The sequence below is a fragment of the Onychomys torridus genome, chromosome 6, assembly GCF_903995425.1.
Source record: "Onychomys torridus chromosome 6, mOncTor1.1, whole genome shotgun sequence".
Lineage (NCBI taxonomy): Eukaryota > Metazoa > Chordata > Mammalia > Rodentia > Cricetidae > Onychomys > Onychomys torridus.
This window is the reverse complement of record NC_050448.1, coordinates 53581151-53604589: the sequence shown is the minus strand read 5'-3', so window position 1 is coordinate 53604589 and position 23439 is coordinate 53581151. Positions and strand designations below refer to the sequence as shown.

Sequence of the window (23439 nt, the reverse complement as noted above, 5' to 3'; positions counted from 1 at the left end):
AGCTCTACAAATAGGATTAACCACCTAGTGAATACTCAGTGATAGTTCCAGCTAAGAGAAACAATCCTTGTCAATTGGCTCTACAAATTGATAGGTGCTATAAATTCATAACTAACACATGCTATTGTCACATATTCTATAAGATGAGAGTGAAAAGGGGAAGATAGGGTAAAGTTTTCCTGCAACAATACCTAATAACCTACTATCAAGTTTGGTTCAGGCTTTTTCTGATATTGAGTTATACTATTTTGTGCATAGATATAAGGACACACAAAACTATACCCAAGAACTGTATATTTAACTCAACACTGGACAATTATATGCCTTAATGTAATTGAAGCACACTGGAACACAAGGAACCTGTCTAAAACTCAGAAAATTCCCTGCACTAACTCATATTTCCAGATGCATTATTAAATACTGATAGGAAGTGAGGGAAATCTAATGGAAGAAAAATCATTTAGATATTTACTAGGTTCAGAAAAAAACTGCAGAGAGAATACATGAAAACAATAAAATTCTAGTGGGTGATTATTATCTAGGAACTGGTTGGTCAGTGCAGGTTCATTTAAGCTTTTACTGAGATTGCTTAAGATTCTTAGATGATAGAAATGGCCTTCAATTCTTATATTCCTTTATACTCTGAACCTGGTGGAAATCTTAGCCAAAATTTTCACATATTCATTTTCTAATTTCCAACTTTATTTCATCCAAAGATTTCTGTAAATTATACAGGTAATCTAAGTTTCAAGATAGAGTAGATGTAGTTGAGTTCCATGGCTGAATTGTTGCAATGAATATTACCCAGAGATGCACCACATTACTACCAATATTCAGTGTATCCTTCTGATTATGTCAATAGGGAGATATGGTTGTGGAGATGAGGGAGAGTAGAAGAGAGAAGGTAAAGTCTTATCTGCACATAATTTATATGATTTTTGACACAGAGATAGCAATGGAAATTTTACTTAAATGTTTATGAACACACGGGTTTTTGTTATATTTTTATCTGCTACGATATGTGTAAGGTTTTAAAGCCTATAAAATAAAATTAAAACATTAAGGATAAATTTATATTTAGTTGATTTTATTTTCTATAGATAAAAATAATGATATATTGAAAACTGTCTTTCATTTGTAGAAATATCTTCAAAGCAGAACAGGGCAACACCAAAGTATTTTATAGTGCCAAGTGCAAAATATTTATAAAGGAGATATGCAGCAGGATTTGAATTGAAAGGCATAATTAGGTTACAGAAGGAAAAACTATCTATTTCTTTATTTTTATTAATAGATTTCTGAATGATCTAAATAGAGTTGATTCATCTGTAATGCTGAACTATACAAAGATGAGCAGAAAGTCACTATTGATCTTAGGAGTGCATTGATAGAGTAGATAAAGTGTGTAATTGCACTTTAGGAAAGCAGGAAGGGATTTCAAATGGTCAAATTTGATAATAGTTGATAGAAAAGAAAGTGCATGCATTTATTAGTGAAAGTATTACAATATTCAAGCAAGAAAATGAAACAGCAGTAAGGACAGCTACAATGGTCTTCCTAGACTTACTTTGTTTTCAATGTAGATATTACACATCCTGTCTAGTTCACATGCACTGAGCAAAATTGCTTGAACCAACATGGTGTTGAGACTGCTTTATGTTTGATGGATTCTCTGTGATACCTAAGATTTATTTTAAACCTATTTAGTGATACTTGTACTTGCTTATATCTTGATGATATTTGTTTTTCTATAGAAAACCATATACAGATTTATTCTGATTAACATATTTAATGTGTGTTCCAACACTGCCAGGGGTAATTAAAATCTTATGCTGCAGGGCATATGCTTATAGGTAGAGGGTTTTAAGGAAGAATGATCTCACAGTACTCAAAATCCTGTAAAGACAGAGGGTAGGAGCTCTGTAACATTCCACATCTGAGGCTAATTCATTACATTTATGGAGTCTTATGGCATATACTTTGTAAAATTGTACCTATGTATAATTTAGTTACCTATTTTTCAGTGTTCTGCCATATTCTTGTATAATTTTTCATTTCATCACCTTATGTCAAAAATGTTACTTTTTTTCTATATCAGTACCTTGAATCCTTATGCTTGGGAATTTGTTCATGTGCTCAGCTACTTATTAAAGATTTTAATACAAAATTGAAAAAAATTGTGTACTACATTAAATATTGAGCTTCTTAAATGCAATTTCTTTAACAATAAAGACCTAAATAAATTGGCTAAGAGGACCCTACTGTAATTAAGTTGTTAAAACTTAAAATATATGTTGCACACATAACATTATTAAGCTGTATTGCTTTACACAAAATTATTCTGTAAAAATTGTGCCCATGGGATTATTTACTTTCTTTTTTTTTAACTAAACTGCAAAATGAAATTTCTGAGACTGAAATGAACCATTTAATTGAACTGGAAAGTACCTTTATGACAGGTATTTATCTGGCCTCTGAATAAATTTCATTTTAGGAAACTTTCCAATTATTTAATGATAAGTATGTAATCACTCCCTATCTATTGGCAAAGCTCATAGACTTGCAACACTGAGGCTTATCCAAAGTGCTCCTGGGTCATAGATTCCAAAAGACTCTTAAACAGCCACATTTCCAAAATGAACAAGATATAATGGATCATAGTGGAACTCAGAGTTCAAGGGGCCATGAGGCTCTCTGCTAATGAAGTAGATCAGAGCAAGAATCAGAAGGATTTAATTCCCCTTTATCTCTGGCCTTGCATTTGGCTAGGCAAAGGCCAATTTGCAAAATGATTACCTTTGTCTATAAACAGAAATAAGATAAACAATGTGCAGAAAAAAACAAATCAAGGTCAATATTGCATCTTTGCCCTTCCAAGCAGAATACACATGAATAGCACACACAATTGGTACTTTCTTAGTAGAATCTGGCAGTAGTAGCAGTGAGGTAATTAAAATATTCCTGTTAGAATATTACTCTTTTTAAAGAAGAGTTTTCTAGCAGAAATCTGTTTATTTAACAACAAAATGAAGTCATATGCTGAGGAAGAGCTCATATATCATATGGCATCTTTTTCACATATATGCTGAGAAATATAAATACAAAATACAGAAACACATTCAGGAAGAAAGTTACTAATCTCACCTTCTCCCTCATGACAAAACACATGCAAACACACACACACACACACACACACACACACACACACACACACACTCGTCTTAGAGAAATTTAGAAAAATATATATCTCAAAGATCTACAGAATTTAGTAAAATATATTAGTCCTAATAAAACCTCAAAATAAGTGGTTAAAATGTTCTTCAAAATTATTTTGACCTAAAATTATTTTACAAGATTTGAAGAACTATATTAAACAGATATGGAAAGGGTGGACATCCTAAATCTTATCCCTAATTTAAGTGGAATTTCTTCAGTTTCTCTCCATTTAAATTGGTGTTGGCTAGTGGTTTTCTGTATATTGCCTTTATTATGCTTAGGCATATTGCTTGTATCTCTGATGTCTTCCCAAGACTTTCATCATGAAGAGGTGCTAGATTTTTTCAAAGACTTTTTCAATAGCTAGTGAGGTAATCATGTGGGTTTTTTTTTTTTCAGTTTGTTTATTTGGTAGATTATATCTCTGATATGAAACCTACTTGACCATGGTGGATGATCTTTTTGATGTGTTCTTGGATTAGGTTTGTGAGTATTTTTGCAACAATATTCCTGAGGGAGATTGGTCTTTGTGTGGTTTGGGTAGCAGGGTAACTGTGGTCTCATAAAATTAATTTGCAATGTTCCCTCTGTTCCTCTTTTGTGGAATAATTTGAGGAGTATTGGTATTAGCTCTTCTTTGAAAGTCTGGTATTATTCTATGCTAAAATCACCTGGCCCTGTGTCTTTTTGGGTTGAAGAATATTATAAGTTTCTTCTATTTCTTGAGAGCTTATAGGTTCATTTAAATTGCTTATCTGACTTGATTTAACTTTGGTAAGTGGTTTGGTCAATAAATTTTTCCATTTCTTTTAGATTTCCCAATTTTGTGGAGTCCAGGTTTTTTGAAGTATGACCTAATGATTCTTTGGATGTCCTCAGTGCCTATTGTTATTTCCTCAGTGTCCACTTTTCGTTTCTGATTTTGTTAACTTGAATATTCTCTCTCTGCCTTTTAGTTGCTTTGGATAAGGATTTGTCTCTGTTACTGGTTCTCAAAGAACCAACTCTTTGTTTCATTGATTCTTCCTATTGTTCTCTTTCTCTATTTTATTGATTTCAGCAATGAGTTTCATTATTTCCTGCCATCTACTCCTCTTGGGTATATCCTCTTCTTTTTTTCTAGAGCTTTCAAGTGTGCTGTTAAGTCACTGTTATGAGAATTCTCTAATTTCTTCATTCAGGCACTTACTGCTATGAACATTGCTCTTAGTACCACTTTCATTGTGTCTCATAAGTTTGAGTATATTGTACATTCCTTTTCATTAAGTTCTAGGAAGTCTTTAATTTTTTCTTTATTTCTTATGGTGATTAAGTAGAGAGTGGTTCAGTTTCCATAAGTTTGTAGGCTTTCTGTTGTTTCTGTTCTTGAAATTCAATTTTAATCCATGATGGTCTGATAGATACAGGAGATTATTTCAATTTTCTTGTATCTGTTGAGATTTTCTTTCTGATCAAGTATGTGGTCAATTTTGGAAAAGGTTGTGGGAGGTGCTGAGAAGAAGGTATATTCTTTTGTGTTTTGGTGACCTGTTTGATATATATCTGTTAGGTTCATTTGAGTTGTGCATCTGTTCTTTATTTCCTTGTTTAGTTTCTGGATGGAGGGGGAGATTACTGAAAGAGGGTTTATTTGGGGATGAGGTAGAAACTTGGTGCAGGGAAAACTCCCAGAAATCTATAAGCATAACCCCAGCTGAGACTCCTGGCAATAGCAGATACATAGCTTGAACTGGCCATCTCCTGTGGCCAAGGAAGGCTTCCAGTCTTGGTATTGGGAAACCAACTTAGCCACATAATTTTCAAAGTACAGTCTATCCTGCCTATGGGATGTGCTGGGTTAAGGGTACGCAGAGATTTGGGAGTGGCCAATTAATGATTGGTCCAGCCTGAGACCCATGCCACTGCCTGGAATGCCAGAATCCAAAGGCTGAATGATGGCCCAGAGAACTAGGATAGAACAAAACAAAATTGGAAAAAGAAAAAAAAAGGCAAAGTAATGATGCCTAACAATATTCACCTATACTGATAGATTTTTGCCTACCTCAACTGTCATCAGACAGGCTTCATCTTGTAGCCTATGGAAACAGATGCAGATACCCCAGCCCCAAACATTAAGCCAAGCTCAGGGGGAATCCTGCTGAAAAGAGGGAGGAAAGATTGTAGGAACCAGAGGAGTCAAGGACATCACAAGGAAGGCTGGGTGGTGGTGGTGCACGCCTTTAATCCCAGCACTCGGGAGGCACAGCCAAGTGGATCTCTGTGAGTTTGAGGCCAGCCTGGGCTACCAAGTGAGTTCCAGGAAAAGGTGCAAAGCTACACAGAGAAACCCTGTCTTGAAAAAAAAAGAAAGAAAAGAAAAGAAAAGAAAATCCACAGAATCAGTTAACATGAGCTCATAGGAGCTCACAGAGTCTGAACCAACAGCCCTGTGACTGACCTAGGGCATCTGCACATATGGGACAATTGTGTAGTTTGGTCTTCTTGTGGAACTCCTAACAGTAGGAGCAGGGGCTGTGCCTAAGGCTTTGGTTAGTATTTAGGAACCTATTCCTCGTACAGGATTGCCTTGCCCAGCCTTAATACCAGAGAAGGTGCTTAGTCTTACTGCAACTTGATATATACCATGTTTTGTTGATATATATGGGAGGACTGTCCTTTCTGAACAGAAACAAGAGGAGAAATATGGATTGTAGAGAAGGAGAGGGAGAGACAGAGACAGAGACAGAGAGAGAGAGAGAGAGAGAGAGAGAGAGAGAGGAGATTTGAGGGAGGGAATGGGAGGAGAGGAAGGAGGGGAAGCTATGGTTGGGGTTTAAAAATAAATAAATAAAATTTTCACCAAATTTAAAAAAAAATGGGAAATTATATAATAATGTGAATGTTTTTTACTTCTCTTTGAAGTACTATAATGATACTTTAATACCATTAGCTTTATCAGAATTATATGTTATATTCTGGTAAATGATGATGGTCAGCTTTGAAACTATTTGGTTAGATTTTTCTTGTCAGTATTGATCTATGATCTCCTTTCTGTTCTTTTCTGTGAGCTAAGAATAAAATTGCTTCTTTCATTTGTACTGCCTTTGAGACTTTGCATTTTTGATGAAACCATCCATTTTTCTCTACATTTTTCAAATTCCTACAATTGGGTTTCTTCAACAACTGTTCCTGACTCTTTTATCTCTGCTGTTATTTCTTATTACTCTTCCTTGATCTGGCTTATGTACTTGACAGTAATTTAAAGGAACAGCTTTAGGGTTTATGCACTTGTTTCACCAAATTTATGACTTGCTTATTTTTAAGCCTTTATTGTTGCTTACATTTACTTATTGTCTCATATTTAAATAAAACAACAAAGTATTTCCCAAATCACTTAATGATCAAAGCATTTAACACTCAATTAAGCACTTTTACTCTAAGTATTATAATTGTCATTGTGCCCACCAACCCCAATTAATTTATGGGATTTTTGAATGCCAGATTCACATGAATTTTCATATCCACTTGTGAGGACTCATAATTAATAGCACATTAAAGGCATATATAGATGTCTTCTGATACTAGGATATTATATGTAAACAATACATACACAATAGCAAACAATATTTTTAATATTAACACTCTCACCTATTAACATCATGTGGCATTCCAAACACATAATTAGAAACTAGCATAAATAAAATAATTTTAAAGTTGCACTAATTTATACTGTGAAGCAAATCAACACAGAATAGATAGATGCTAATTCTGAAGCTACCTTTTAGTGAAATTTTATAAGCTTGCTAAACAGTCTATGTCAGTCAGAACAGGTGCAAATTTGTAATGCTTGCTCAGTAACAGTGGTTTGTGAAACATTCATTTGAAAAGAGAAGTGTCATCAAAGAAATAACACACTATTTTTTCTACATTTTAAACAAAATGATTAGACATAATACATTGTGATATTGATTTATCATAGACATATTGAAACATGGAGAACATGTAGGTAACAATTGATCATTGCCTTGTACTTTAATGTCTAAGTAAGTATAATAAAAGACTTTGGGACATTAGATTTATAAAACTCAAAGAACAGCAGTAATAGAATATGAGATAATTCCTGTTGGATGAATGTTGTGAATTCAGTTGACTTAAGGTATGATAAAATGAGGAAGTTCAAGTTGATGGCAAAATATTTCCTTTTTCCTAAAAGTGTATGACATCAGATAGACATGTTTTCTCACTCAAGTAATTAATGTTTAGACTTTAGAACTTCATTTAAAGGAGATTATGAAAAAATTTAAAAGAAGTCACCTTTTTAGGCAGACATTTATTCCTTTTATTTTTTTAAAGAATTATTTATTTATTATGTACACAGAAGAGGGTGCCAGATCTCATTACAGATGGTTGTGAGCCAACATGTAGGTGCTGCGAATTGAACTCAGGACCTCTAGAAGAGCAGTCAGTGCTCTTAACCTCTGAGCCATCTCTCCAGCCCCCATTTATTCCTTTTAAAGCATAATTACAAGTTGAAAATATATGAGAATCAATAAGAAAACCCATAAAGTTGATTACTTATAAAAATTAATCTGAAAACTACAGAATATTTTATTTATCTGTAGGGAATGATTTCAAATTGTCAAAAAATATATATAGTAGAACTTGTAAAACATTTAAAATTAAACCTATCATACCATCAATACTGGAAGAATAATGAAACATAGAGAGGTCCAGGAGAAATTGGCTGCTTTATCACGGAAAAAGTTAAATTTTTATAGATGTAAAATTATCATCAATAGCTATTAACATACATTTTGATTAAGAAAAAGGTAATGCAAGAAATAATTCTGAATTGTTTTCACATAATCTATATTTATAGAGAAAAAATAAAACATGGCAAACAAGCAGAAAAAAATCTTAAAAGAAAATTATAGAAACTCTTGTCTCAACCAGATCCTGCACATCCTTCAAGAAGCTCTAACAGAGTGAATCTACCTGGTCTTCTCATCTACGCATACTTGAAAATTCTCCAGATAGACTTAAATCCCATATCCAGAGTCCAGTCTAGTCTGGCTACCTCTGCAACCATGACTCTAGCCTCTAAAGTCTGGCTAAAACAGGACTGACCATCTTCAACCTCTGGGCTCCTCATGCATTGTCCAAACTGTCTATCCAGATCCATACATTGTATGCCAAGATCTAGTTGGGTGAGTCTGATCCCCCTCTTCCTACACTCTCTCCAACCCTCACATCAGTTCCCAAATTCCAGGTCTGAGCATGCATGTCAGTCCAGCCTCTGTATCTACCTGATTTCATCCCACTTAAGCCATATCCAAACTTAAGAGAACATGACTACACTTCCTGTATTCTACTCTGTACATATCACCCAGAGAACTAACAGTGAAGTTCACAGGAGTAGATATCAATGAAAAATGCAAACACATTAAAGATCAATGCAAAATTACCTACACACACACACACACACACACACACACAATTCATCCAATTCTGTAGAAATGCTCAACAATGATAACTACCTAATCGAGCATGGGACACAGAATTTAAAGGAACATTCATAAACTCATCAAAGGATTCATGGAGTTTCAACAAGTCACTTTTTGCCCACTTTTGAGACTATTTTTCTCCTATTGGGTTGTCTTGTCCAGCCTCAAGGGGTTTTGCCTCATCTTATTGTATCTTCTTTTGTCCTGTTGGACTGTCAACTCTTGAGGCTGGCTCTTTTCTGATGAAAAAATGGTGGGGAAGTGGATCTGGGGGAGAGATGAGTAGTGTAGTGGGAGGAGCAGAGGGAGAGGAAATTGTATTATATGAGATGTATTGTATGATTATTTGTATGAGAGAACAATTTATTTTTAGAAAAAAAAAGACGTCACAAAGAAACAACGTGATGATATAAAGAGAATGAATATAAACTGCTTAAGTGACACTCAGGAAAACACTAATATCACGGTGAGGGACATGACTTCAGAAATCAGAAAAATAAAGGGGAACAATAGGGTGTAGATATTGATAGGGAAATAACAGGGTACAAGTTATTTAAAGCAGAAAATGTAAAAATGGAGGGAACATTAATTAGGGATATGTTTGGAAATTAATACAGAAAACAGTTAAATACCTGCTAGGATGTCTGAAAAACATAAGGAATTATATTATTATCTACACACCTAAAATTTCATACAATATGAGTTTGGATGTGTGTGTGTGTGTGTGTGTGTGTGTGTGTGTGTGTGTGTGTGTGTGTGTGTGTGTGTGTGTGTGTGTGTGTGTTGTCCATCTGAGCTGACTGACAGTGGATCCCAAGGGCCACAGACTATCTTACAAAAAACCCACAGTGTAAGTAAGAAGCCTCTTTCAAGTTATTGTTCAAGTTGTCCAAGAGACTCCCAAAACATAGGCTTTTAATGTTCTTTGTTTCTTTGTTTAGGGATGGGATGGGAGAAGGTAAGCCCCTATTTCTAAAGATACCATGCACTTCAGACACAGGATTTAGAGAACCTGAGCCAGATCTGATCCAAATCCTCCTCCCTGAGAAAAAGCTTTCTTTCTGTTGTTGTAATAAACCATGAGCAAAAACAGTATGAGTGAGGAATGAGTTTATTTTGGCTTACATTTTTGTTCATTATAATTTATAATTATTTATAATTATATTTTTATATTTATTTTATTTATATATTTATAATTTATAATTTAATCAGAATATTTCTGCCTTCTCATTTCTCCCTCTAAATCCTCCTATATACCCCTTCCTGCTCTCCTTCAAATTCATGGCCTGTTTTCATTAATTACTACTGCATATATATATAGTTATATATATTCTTAAATATAACCTATAAAGATCACATAATGTTACATGTATGTATATTTTCAGAACTGACTGCTTGGCACTGGACAATCAATTGATGTACTCTTCCCTAGGGAGGACCACCTCTCTGGTTCCCAGCTTTACTCTATGGCCTACACAGTCCATCATTGACTACAGCCCATCATGGAGGGAAGTTGGGACAGGAACCTGGAGGCAAGAACTGAAGAAGAGGTTATGAAGTGATTCTACTTAGCGGCTTCCTTTCCATTACTTTCTCAGTTTGATTCCTTATTTAATCCATGATGACCTGCCCAGAGATGGCACTGCACACAGTGAATGGGGTCTTCCAACATCAATCATTAATAATGAAAACATCCCACAGACATGCTCATTGTTCAATCTGCTGGAAGCAACTCTTAATTATGGATTACTATTCCCCAATGTCAAGTTGCCAAATGTAGTTTTCCATCAATGAATGCTACAAATACCCAGTTACCTAAAGAACTGAACTAAAACAAACAGGATCCTGAAACAGATTGTAGAAAATATATGTACTGATATTTTTATTGCATGGGTCACATCCCATGTTGTCACCTCTCTCTTTGTCTCTCCCTCTCCCTCTGCCTCTCCATCTCCCCGTCCATGTCTCCCCTCTAGAGTGCATGTGTGTGTGTGTGTGTGTGTGTGTGTGTGTGTGTGTGTGTGTCTGTGTCTGTGTCTGTGTCTGTGTGTGTGTTTCCCTCTACCTTTTTGGTTTACTATTATTTCTGATACAATGGAGATTATTTACTCAATTACATCTAATCAGGTAATATTCCAGATGGGATTCCATGCTTTCATCCTCTTGGCATGAGAAGACATCTTAAAATGTGTGCTTCTACCACTGACTATCAAACTACTGAAACAATAGATTCCACAGAATTCAACTTTCTCAAGGAATCCAGAGTTGAAGGGATGGAAAAGCTGAAGACCTGTTGTCAATGGGAGAAAGAACTTGCCTCTCTGAAAGAGAGCCACACCATTCTGACCATATACATGGACAAAACACACTAGATAAGAATGAAAACAATGATGCTCAGTGACAGAGAAGAGTAAAGATTGACCAGGACTGACTGGTTACTTGAATCTCCTTTAAAGATTTCATTTTATTATTGCTAACTATGGATAGTTGTGTGTCTTCATAGGAATGCAGATGTCCTTGGAAGTCAGAGTTGTCAAAGCCACTGGAGCTGAAGTTACAGACAGTTGTGATCTACTATGTCAATGCTAAGAATCAAACCTACAACATCAGGAAGAGTAACCCATGGTTTTAACCCTGAGTGATCTCTCCAACCCCTCATATGCACTCTCTGCCTCTCTTTAAATCTTAGCCTATTTCAGTGCCCAAAGATGGATTTCAAACTAGTTAGATCTTGTTCTCCTTTCTGGTATCAGGGGCATATGTCTGTCTCTGTAGGAACATTGCTAAAGTCTATATGATATTATTTATTAATACTCTATTAATAATGAATTTTTAGCAGTTTTATGCTTTATTCCATATGCACTTTGCCTGGGGGCCTTCTTTTTGGTTTCCTAATGTTTTATCAATCTGAGAGCTATGGAATTTTTTATTCTTTCAAAGGGCAAAATCTTCATTCTTGTGTATTCAACAAACTTTTATTGAAGAAAATTATAATACTATTTTATGTTATAAAATGAAAATATTTTAGTAATGTTAAATAGTTAAGGAAAATTGAGTCAACGGCATTTGATAACTTGATTAACTTCAGTGGCAAATGACATTCCACTATTAAGATTTACCTTGTGAATGTGGAGATGACTGTTTTAATATTTGAATGTAATAACTTGTTAATCACGGAAAGATGAGCATTCATATCCACAAAATCTTAATTCATCAATGTACATAATTTGGAGTGCATTCGCAAGTAAATACATGCCTTACTCATGGTAAAGATATCAGAGTTTGGAAAGCAGTAATGTTTGCTTTTGTCTCAGCCAGTGCTGTTATATTTCAGCATGAAGGAACAAACCAAACCAAAGATTGAATAAAATAATTTTATTAAAATGAAAATACATTCAAATTCAAAGCCTGTCCAAATGAAAAATACTAATGATATTAATTGAGACTTATTTGAGTCTCTTTTTGTAGTCTTTTAAGACTATTAAAAAATCTACCTGAATTAATGAAATGTGGAGTTCTACAAAAGCACATTTGGTAACTAATTGGGTTTATAATGTTCTGAAACTGTCTATAAGCATGGGAACTTGAATTATCGTCACCATGAGTAATAAAAGTATTTTCCCATTAGGTGTGAAGATGAAGTTATTTTCCATATGAGGAATAAAATAAAAAACTCAGTGTATGTGGTGGACAAAAAAACATAAGCAGAGCCATGTGAACACTGATCAAAGCTACCTAAGGCTCCAACCTTCTGTCCTTCAGCTACTATAGCAAACATGAAATCCATTGATATTAGGGGACATTTGTAAAGGCATAAATGAAATATGCCATCATTATTCTGCTTTATAAATCATGGTTAACATATCTTTAGGAAATGTCTCAGAGAGTTTCTATTGTTCTTTCCATTAGTGTGACTCAAGAGGCATGTCACATGACATGACATAGTGGTGCATAACTCATGTTCACAGCACTACCATACATAAATCTCAGTACACACACACACACACACACACACACACACTTAGCAGAATCACTAGTAAAATTTATGTATCACTGAGATGTGTTCAGCTCAAGTTGCCACCTTATAAGCTACCAAACAACCATTGTTATGTTACTGTTATATTCTTAGATTATGACAATACATACGCTCCACCACCCTGGTTTAAGAGAAATCTCAGAAGACTGTGCTTACCTTTCACAAATGTTCTAAAGACTTGAATAGCAGTTTGGGAAATGATAGAAGGACATGGAAGAAGAAAGAAGTCGAGAAATGGGAAAGAAGCCCCTCACCCTAGAAATCTGGTTTCTGTTTCTGACTCAAACAAGTAGTCCCTCAAACCTCTAAGTGGAGTGGGTGGTATGAAGATGGCCTTCAAGGACAAAGTTCATTTATTTTCTGTAAGATATGTAGCACAAATCTTAAAAGTTCTTATTAATAAAATCAAACCTGGAGCCAGGTATTGGGGTGAACGCTGGTAGATCAGAGAAGCAGAACAAGCCACAGCTTCCTCACCTTGCCAATTCCTCAGCTGATCTTTTTTTTTTTTTCAGAGTTAAAATCCCAAGAGGTCAGAGCAGTAGCTAAGAGCTGATACTAAAAAAAAAACTTTCTTACCCTCTGCTGCCACTGTCATCCTTCCCCTCAGAAAGAGACCTACTTCCTATGTATCTCTCCTTTTATTGACTTTCTGTTCTGCCTTCTCATTGGTTGTAAACCCAACCACATGACCTCCTTGACACTGCCTGTCTATAAAGACTTCCAGGTCTTCAATGGTTGGTATTGAGATTAAAGGCATGTGTCACCATGCTGGCTGTATCCTTGAACACACAGAGATCTGCCTGTCATGTGATCGGGATTAAAGGTATGTGCTACCACTGCCTAACCTCAATATTTAATATTGTGGCTGTTCTGCTCTCTGACCCCAGATTAGTTTATTAGGGTGCACAATATTTGGGGGAACACGATACCACCACAGAGATATATCCAAAAAGAATGTTGAAGCAGCTAGTAAGCTATCCTTGAAGCCAGATTGTGTGTAACCTCGAAGGTTAACAATACTGGTCCTATCTTCATGAGTAAACCTCAGCAGTGGACTCCATAACCCATCTTAGCATTTCATTTACAAAGAAAATTATTTAAGAGACAAGAAATATAAATAAGCCAATTCTCATGTGTTTTTGTTTTATTTCTAAATGTTAATATTATAGAAGTTTTTCTAAAAATTCCTTTAAAGATTTCTATTTTGCATAATATAAACAACAAATTTCTAAGATTTTTCTCATTATTTGATACAAAATAGAATTTCACTATGGTAGCTAATACTTAGCTCTTCATTTACTTTTGGAAGTGCTGGGAACAAGCCCAGGGCTGACCATTGAGCACACCTGTACGCTCTTTAAGAAAGATAATTTGAAACAGCTGTCAATTATTCTTGATTTCTATTGCAATGAGCTTTGATGTTGTGTTTTTACAGTATTTGTCAAAGTGATGGTTTACAGTGAATGTCAAGCTGGCCGAATGAAGAATGGCATTACCCAGGAGACCAGGCTCTGGATGTGCTTGTGAGGCATTTCCAAAATTGGATGCATTGATGTGGGAAGATGCCCCTTAACTGTGGGCAACACCATTACAGCACTTGGTGAGGGACTAAATAAGAATACAAGTGAGCATTAGAATTCAAACTTCTCTGCTTCCTGACTTCAGAACGCTTCATGTTCTTTCCTCCATGCCTATACACAGAAGCAAACCCTTCTTTTGCTAAGTGACTTTTGTCTGGTTACTTTATTTCAGGAACAGGATGGCACAACAAGTGTGCTAATCACTGATAAAGTTACCTTACTGTAGAAAACTATTCTCTCTAATAGACTCCTGATTACACTTTATTTTAGAGAAGTGTTGGCGTTTCTTAGAAGACATTTCACGGAATTGTTTTTTTGGCAAACGAGATTTCCCTGAAGTAAAGCACATTCTAAGAATATAAGAATATTAAAGCAGTTACAAAGCCAAGAAAACTAAACAAATGTATGAAATTAACTTAAGCACTGTCATATTTGGGGGGTTTCCATTTGTGTCAACTGGGATATCAAGTTCTTAATCTATTGTCAAGTTTTCCCACCTGTGCTTCTCATTTATTCTCCTGTTGAGTGACACATGATACTTATTTTTCAGTTATTTATCTTTACCATAGTCTTTTTTCCATTGTTACTGGGAACTTACTGAAGGTAATAGTTCATTAGCACCTGCTTAGCTCTTTAGGCTTCAACCCTCAACACTGAAACATATGACTGTTAGAAAGAAAAAAAATACAAGATCTTGGATAAAGAGACAAAAGCAATACAATGATGGTGCACACAGATAATACATTAAATCTGGCATCCACATACACACACAAAAGTAATAGGATCTAGGCCAAACACTAAATCTTTCCAAAAATACTTGAAAGTAGAAAAGTAGAAGTTTACAAAAGAAACTACTTCAAAAAACAATCATTACAAAAATAGATAACACAAAACATCTGCCAAGAAAAACAAGAAAACAAGTAAAAGTTTTCAAGAAACTTACAAAAGACACCTGCAAATGTTATCCAAAGTACAGAAGGAACTCTTTACATTCAAGGGAAGAGAAAGCTAAGAGTTCACTTACAATGTACTCATAAACCTGGTCATATATCATCATCAAAGAAGACCCATGAGGACAGTTGGCCTAAAGACCTTAAATGTTTGTAATTATGTTATTAAACAAGATAACATAATACAACGGTAGAATGGGTGAAATCCCAAATGCTGGGAAAGGTAGGGAACAATAGAACTCTACTACACTGTATACAGTACTTTGAAATGTAGTTTGACAATTTCTTTCAAAGATAAATGCATACTTACCATATGAGCCAGCAATCATGCTGAAAATTTATGCCCATAGTCAAATGTAAACATATAGACTGATATTTATAGCCGCTTTCTTCAAAAACTATGAACTGAGCAAACAAAATGTCCTTAAGCAGATGAATGAATATATACATAAAATGTGTGCATACAGACCATGGAACTTTATTTAGTGCTAAAGTAGAAATATACCATGAAGTCATAAAAATCTATTCAGGAACCTTGACTGCATATCACTATGTGAAAGAGTCCAATATGTATAACCTAGTTACTGTGGGATTCCATTTATATAGAAGGAGAAATTATGAAAAAAAGAGTTATCTTTTAGAAGGCATTAATAGGCAGAATGCAGAAATTTATGCTATAAAAATATGCTATTTATGTTACTTCATACTCATCAAATCTTCACATGGTTTCAAACCAAGGCCACAAATGAATCTTTTTGCTGACTGTGGGCTTTGGATGGTAGTCAAGCATCAACAAATTCACCACTCTGCTCCACAGCCTGAATAACTGAAAAGCTATCTATGTGGAAATGTGAACAATGGGAATCTTATCATTTTTACTGTTAACTGACAATGGACCTTATAATTAACATCAATTATTAAAAAAAAACTGTGATTAAAAAGAAAAAAGAAACAAATAATACAACCAAGATTTTGAGCAAACACTGGACTGACTGCTTACTAAAACAGACACTTATTATTGGACATCTCTATTATAACGGCTGACAGCTCCATGTGTGAGGAGGGTCCTGTGTTTAATCCACCTAGCTGATAAATACATTCTCAGTGAGAATCCTTCAGCTCAACACCTTTAGTCTAAGCCTGTTTACACAGTTAATTGCCTCATTTATTTTCCTGGAGACAGCTTACTATAAAGCAGAATTTGTCCTCGTTCTCCCTAAGAGACACTCGCCTTATTATACATTTCAATACATATTGAATCATATTTTCATTGAATTATGTTTTCAGTTAATTCATTTGAGATGTTCACATCACTAACAATCATATGATGGATTGGTGTATTTTCCAGAGAATTCAATGGGGAATCATCTGTTCAATGCTATGCATATACTAGGCACTTAATAAAAAAGTGTTGCAATAATAAGTAAATGCAATGTTCTTGGTAAAAGAATACACGCAGAAAAGTATTTCCTTGAGGCTAGAGTATGAAGAACAACAGGAAGGTGAGAAACGTTGGTTCTAGTGTGGTTTGTCAGCCGTCAATTGTCCTACCTGCACCGCATGTGTGTATGTCTGTGTGTGTGAAAATATGTGTATATATGTATATGTGTATTCAACACACTTTCTATATATTATTATAACTCTAGAAACAGAAAAGTACAACTCTGAAGAATAACAGTTAATAAAAATAACACTGCTCTTTCAATTGTTTATATGCTACAAAGTTTTTAATTTCTTAACCATGCTGAATATCAAACTCATAAACAGATTTCTTCTCATTTGTAATATAGAACTTTCCTAATTGAATTCACAATGAATTTTTTTTTAAATTAAAGATGTATGGAATAATATATAATTCATTTATACATTAAAGTAATTACTGCAAATGCCAGCTTGAAACTATATTAATTTTAAAAATCAAATGAATGTATCTTTACTTATTCAATATCATGACCCTTCTTTCATTTATTATGTCTATACACACACCCATGTATATTTAAAGTATCTGCATGAAAATCTGCTAAATAAAACCAAAGCTCTCTTTTGTTGCTAAAATGTGTTGGTAAAATGTGATCAACTAATATACACTCAGTTGTATTTTCTTTACAGAACCTACATGATCATGTATCATTTTCCCACATGCAAAAAAAAATGACAATTTGCTCTGATGGTAAGAAGATTTGAAAATTAAGCAGAAATATGAAAAGAAAAGAAAAATTTTGACAATGTATTTTACAACACTCATGTCTAATACACTGGTAATCGTTGATAAATGACTCTTCTCAAAGGAGAGAAAAAGTCATACACTACAAACACAGAAACACACACACACATTGAATGGACTAGATACAGAATTGTGAGTCGGTCTCTGGAAAAATGTATATTTGTATGGGACAAAACTATTACATGTGTCCAAACTTATAGTGGAATATATGCAATCCTGACGAGCAATTTATTTTTAATGTGCTATATGCTTGATTTTCTTTGACTACATCTTTAGCTTAGTAATTGGAGATAAGTAGAATGATAAGTCATCACACATTTTTTGCATTTTAATCTTTGAATTCTTCAAAGGAAAACACTACTTTTCAAGTCATAGATTTTTTTTTTTTTTTTTTTTTTTTTTGAGCTAGGATGGATCCCAGGGCCTTGCGCTTGCTAGGCAAGCGCTCTACCACTGAGCTAAATCCCCAAGTTGTCATAGATATTTTTAAAGCTTTGAGTAACATATTCTTTTTTCCAACTGGTATGGATTTATTTTGAAAAGTAGAGGCATGTGCAAAAGTAAGCACACATTCTTTTCTCTTTTAAGTGGTGGTAATGCTTTAAAGGAAAATTTTATGCTATGTCTATTTTATTTATTTAAATTTTTCATTTCACATACAAACCACAGTTCCCCCTCCCTCCCCTCTGAGTGTGAGTGAGAGTTGTGTGGTTTGATCTGTTTGTAGGGGCCCTGGCAGGGGCAGGTCTTTCCCAGATACATGAACTGGCTTTTTAGAGCCCATTCCCTATGGTGAGATACCTTGATCAGGTTTGATGCAGTGGGGATGTTCTTATTCCTTCCCAGCCTGTCTTGACTCCCCTATGAGGAGTGGATGAGGAGTGGGGTGGGAGGGAGGGCGAGGGGGAGCAGGAGAAGGAATAACAGGTTCTAATGTGAGATCACAGAGGTAAAAGGAGTGTCATTTTGCAAACCACCTACTACCTTTGAGAATTCATTCCCAGGGGACAAAAGACAATTCTCTGTCATAGAGCCTTATCTTGAGAGTTTCATATTCCAGATATATGCTTGTGTTTGTTTTTGTTAAGAAGTTGACTTTGGACATCAAATGCCAAATAATTTTCCCCAGAGGAACAACTAAACTTTGGTTAGAAATAATAAACAACATTTCCAAAGCTTAACACAGCACTATTTTCTTAAAGATTTTAAGAGGATTTTCACTGGGTATGAGGAGGAATGAAGCTGTAGCCACACACCTGGATTTTAGTCAACTTTGCCCACCCAGTGCTGAAGTTTAAACAGATGTATTAAGTGTTAGTTCTGACTTGATACATGGCCCAGTCCCAATATACATTGGAAGATAATCCAAACATGGCTTCTTGTGCTCCTACAAATCTGATGACCTGAGCCACAAACTGACCATCATTTAATCTAGGCTACCTGTTGAGGCATGTTCTTGATCAAAGCAGATTCCCAGTAAGAAGAAGCCATCACTATATTGAAGATACTACAATACTAACTCCATGACTGTGTTGAAGAACTCAAGAAGTTTCCTTTAATAGTCTCTTCAATAATCATTCATTTCCCACCACTGGCTCTGACATAACATCACTGTGGATATCTGTTAAAAGCCAAGGATTGTTTCCTAGTAGAACATTAGTTTGCACCAACTTCAAACTATGTAAACATTATATAGTCCAAATCCTGATACACTGCCCACTATCATTGCTGAATATTGGCATGTTCTTTGTCTCTAACCCAGGAAATTATGACTTCTGTTACTAATTGTGAAACTATGTATGCTTAAAATAACTGTTATCTATAAAGTGGATGAAAGGAAAAATCTCAGACCTTTCATGGTTACTGACAGTATGCAAATATACTCACTGAACAAACCTCAGTACATCTTGCTGTGCCCTCCCAATATTTGCAAGAAAAAAATGACCAAGGAGCTCAGAAGAAATCCTCTTTGTCAGCAGTACACCATTATAATATTGCTTTTAAAGTCTCTTATCATGAGAATAATAAAATTCAGAAAGTATATAAACCTATCAGTAACCCAGCACAACACATTTCTAAAAGGGTTTCTATATGTTCTTTATTTAACCTTTACTAACATCTTTGACAAAATTTTTGTGCACTTAAGGGCCACAGCCAGATATGTAAATGAACATATATAATGAATTAACCATTATCACTGAGCTAGTAAAGATACCGCTACTCACATATTTATTATTTTTTCTGTGTGTATGTGTGTATGGCAAGAATTCTTTAGATCTACCCTCTCACAAATAAGTAGAAATGCATTACTGTTAGCTGTAGCCAGCACATCATACATCAAATCTCCAGAAGTTATTCATCTTGCATGACTAAAACTTTTTCGGAGCTCTTAGCTCAGCAAATGTTGCCACAGTCTCTTAAATTAAGGGAGAAAACATTTTCTTGTTTTTGAATATGAGACAGGTTTTCACACTGTAACTTAAGATGGCCTGAATCACTTTGTACTCCAGACGGGCCCAGGACTCATAGCAATCTTCCTGTTCTGTGTAATAAAAGGAATTTTTGGGAAAACCCATGGTATTTCTTAGACTTATTCTATCAATAAAGATTGTGGAATTATTACGGTGTTTTGGTTGTATAACCTAAGACTCAATTCTCACATAATCAGAAGACTGAGTAGTGGAGGCATTAGTTGAAACTGGGATTGATTTTCTTAGGGAAAAAAGTAATAATAAAATCCTTACTTTTGCAAACGCAAGGTATTTATTTGAAACAAATTTAAGATTTAATAATATTCATCATTCTTGATATGCATCAAGTAAATTTATCTATATATTTTAACTAGTAATTCCTTTAATATTTAGTTAACTAATTCTTCAAAAGGTTGTTTAACGTCTCAGCCTTGTTCCCAGATTTGCTTTCAAGGTGTGCTTCAAATTGTTTCCTGACCTCAGGAAAAAAAAAAATTAATTATTTTAGCAATCTCTCTGAAATTCCCTGTTAGCAGCAAGATAATTGCTAAGACTTGCCCTCAGTCTTTCTGTTAAGAAATAAATGGGAGGCAGAGTAAGGCAGATCTGTACAAGTTTGGGGCCAGCCTGATCTACAGAGTGAGTCTCAGAACAGCCTGAACTGTTTCACAGAAAAACCCCATCTCCAAAACAAAACTAAACAAAAACCAAGAAAGAAAGACAGACAGAAAGAAGGAAGGAAGGGAGGGAGAGAGGGAGGGAGGGAGGGAGAAAGAGAGGAAGGGAGGAAGGGAGGAAGGGAGGAAGGGAAGAAAGGGCCTTGGTTTGTTTAGAGGTCCATGCCTTCAAGCACTGGCCTCTGGGGTTCCTTTAGTGTTTACCTTTATCCCTATATTTCTCTCCTGCTGCTTTCCATTAGTCCACATCTATCAGCGTTAGTACAAGAGCAAAAGAAAAGAAAAAAATCTTATCTCACAAATCAGCTCTTTGAATTAGATGGTATCATCATGAACAGCTACACTCTTAAGAATGATTAAATTTCACACAGTCTTTGCTTCATTCACACAGTGATCCTCACAAGGAAACTCTTTGATTCCGGGGGGGGGGGGGGATCATAGATCAACATCAATTTGCCAGGTTATCTGGACATGACACTCTGGTCAAAGAGAGATACAGACACTTAAAAGATTTTAAGTGGCCCCACTAGAGACACTCAAAGAATACAATGGTCCTTGTACAGTCTTCCATCAGTCAATACAGTGGCAGTATGATCAGCACTACAGGTAGAGAAGCAGGCAAGGTAGGTGCTGATGCAAGGGAGATGTACAGTCCGATAAGTAAAGTGCTTGTTGATATTTGGAAATGCCAGTACATAACTATATACAAAGAAGAGGAGGCTAACTTGTCCTAAGATATTACAGGTAAGCAGCCAGTAGGTGGGGGGGGGGGGGGGGGGAATAAGGGAAAAATGAAGATGGGAAAAAGTCAAAAATGAAAAAGAAACAAGGAGCCAAAAAAGGAACAGGAAAAAAAATCACACAGGAATGATGTGCAGTAGACATAGGAAAGAGTTCTTGTCTTTATCTGTGAAGAGAAGCTGGAAGCACAAGAAGATGACGAACAAATCCCAGATTCAATGAATTAACATAATAAAGAGCTTTCCTCCATTGCTTGTTCCATGATACCCTCACTAACAGGTTATATTATTCATCATGTGTTTTTGACAGACTGGAAAGTTAAATGGTTAATATTTGTCATGCTATAGGGGAAAGGAGAGTTCTGGGAGATTTTTTTTCAGTTAAGGGAAAATATCCCAACAATTATGTTTCACATACCTCTGTTCTTAACTCATTGGGCACAATGTTACCTTATTTTCTCCAAGACAAGTTACTTCCTTTAACATACTTGAAGACAGTATGCAGCCACAGAGAGGATACTAAGCAAGGAGATACTTTATTCAATGGTCCGTAAAGGACCAGAACTGGGAGCCTAACTCAGTGCTGCCTCCAACATTACCAGAAGATTAAAAGTCATATACTTTCGCCAAACAGTGGTGGTGCACACCTTTAATCCCAGCACTCAGGAGGCAGAGGCAGGCAGATCTCTGTGAGTTTGAGGCCAGGCTGGTCTACAGAGTGAGTTCCAGGAAAGGTGCAAAGCTACACAGAGAAACCCTGTTTGAAAAACTAAAAAAAAGTCATATACTTTCATGGGATGGGAAGGTCAAAATAAGTGTAGAATTTATTCTTAACGTTTCTAGGAGAGTGTCACAGTGTCTCCAAGGATCTGTCCCACTCTTCCTGATTGATTATTTAGTCAGTTTCATGATTGTCATGGAAATTGTAAACCATCATGGCACTATAAATGAGAAATTTACTAAGGGGTTCATTTTCAAGAAGTAGAAATGAAACTGGAGGACTAGCAGAGGTTAAGATAGCAGGCAAGTGTATTTGAAGTGGTGTTTTGCCATACCTTGTATCTTACTTTTTACAGAAATCCGCCATTATCGCACAACCAGGCATTGCAACGCACATGCTGGCCAAGTCAGGAGACTTGGGCAGGGGTGAGGAAAGGAAAGTAAGGGGGGAAAATGAAGAGGTGGAAGAAAGAGTACACCTAACCACAAAGAGATCCAAACAACTATTGTGGGGCTGGAGAGACATCTCAGTAGATAAAAGGATGTGTTCTTCTTGTGGACAACTCAGATTCTGTTCCCAGTGCCCACCTGGTGGTTTTTAACAATCAGTGATTCTAGTTCTGGGGATTCCCAAATCCCTCTTCTAACTGCTCTGGACACCGAACAGGCAAGTGAAAAGCATACATTCGTGTAGCCAAAATGCTCACACATTAAAAATAAAATGAATAAATATGATAAAACATGTAATTCCACTTTTGTAGGGACCACAAGGATGAGAATGCAGCAAAAATGTAAACACATGGCACAGAGTTCTAATGCTATAAAAACACTCATTTTTTTTTAAAAAAAAATCTATGTCAAATTATTTGACTCTATTTTTAAAATCCTAATCTGTAATTTAGGGTGACATTAAAATAAATAAAATAAATAGGTTCTAAACGTCCATGAAATCACATTCCCTTATCCATAAAACAGCAATAAATCCATTTATTCCATGAGAATGCCCATAAAATGAAAGGATCTAACATAGAGAATGAAGTCAATACTATAAAATAAAAATAGAGGCAATATGAAAATTAAGGGACCTAACATAGAGAATAAAGTTTGAGTGGCATCTACACAAAAATAAATATCTGGTGGCACAGTTACATCTGATGCCCTCTGGTACTCCAACTACACTAGTTCTCAAGTGGCAAAAGTTTGAAACTCTTCACAATGTACATGGTAGTCTATCATTATTGAACTATGCCTACAATGCAGATTTCTGATATCAAAGCAATAACCCAGGTGATTTCTATTTCTCCTAGAAAGTCCTCACTAGAAGGCTGCCCTAAGCCAG

General features: G+C 35.4%; 1 protein-coding gene across 3 annotated transcripts in view; it reads right to left on the bottom strand.

Moving 5' to 3' along the window:
* Positions 1–23439, bottom strand: part of Fstl5 (follistatin like 5) — a 572741-nt gene that overhangs the window by 483158 nt on the left and 66144 nt on the right. The gene's annotated exons all lie outside the window — the stretch shown is intronic.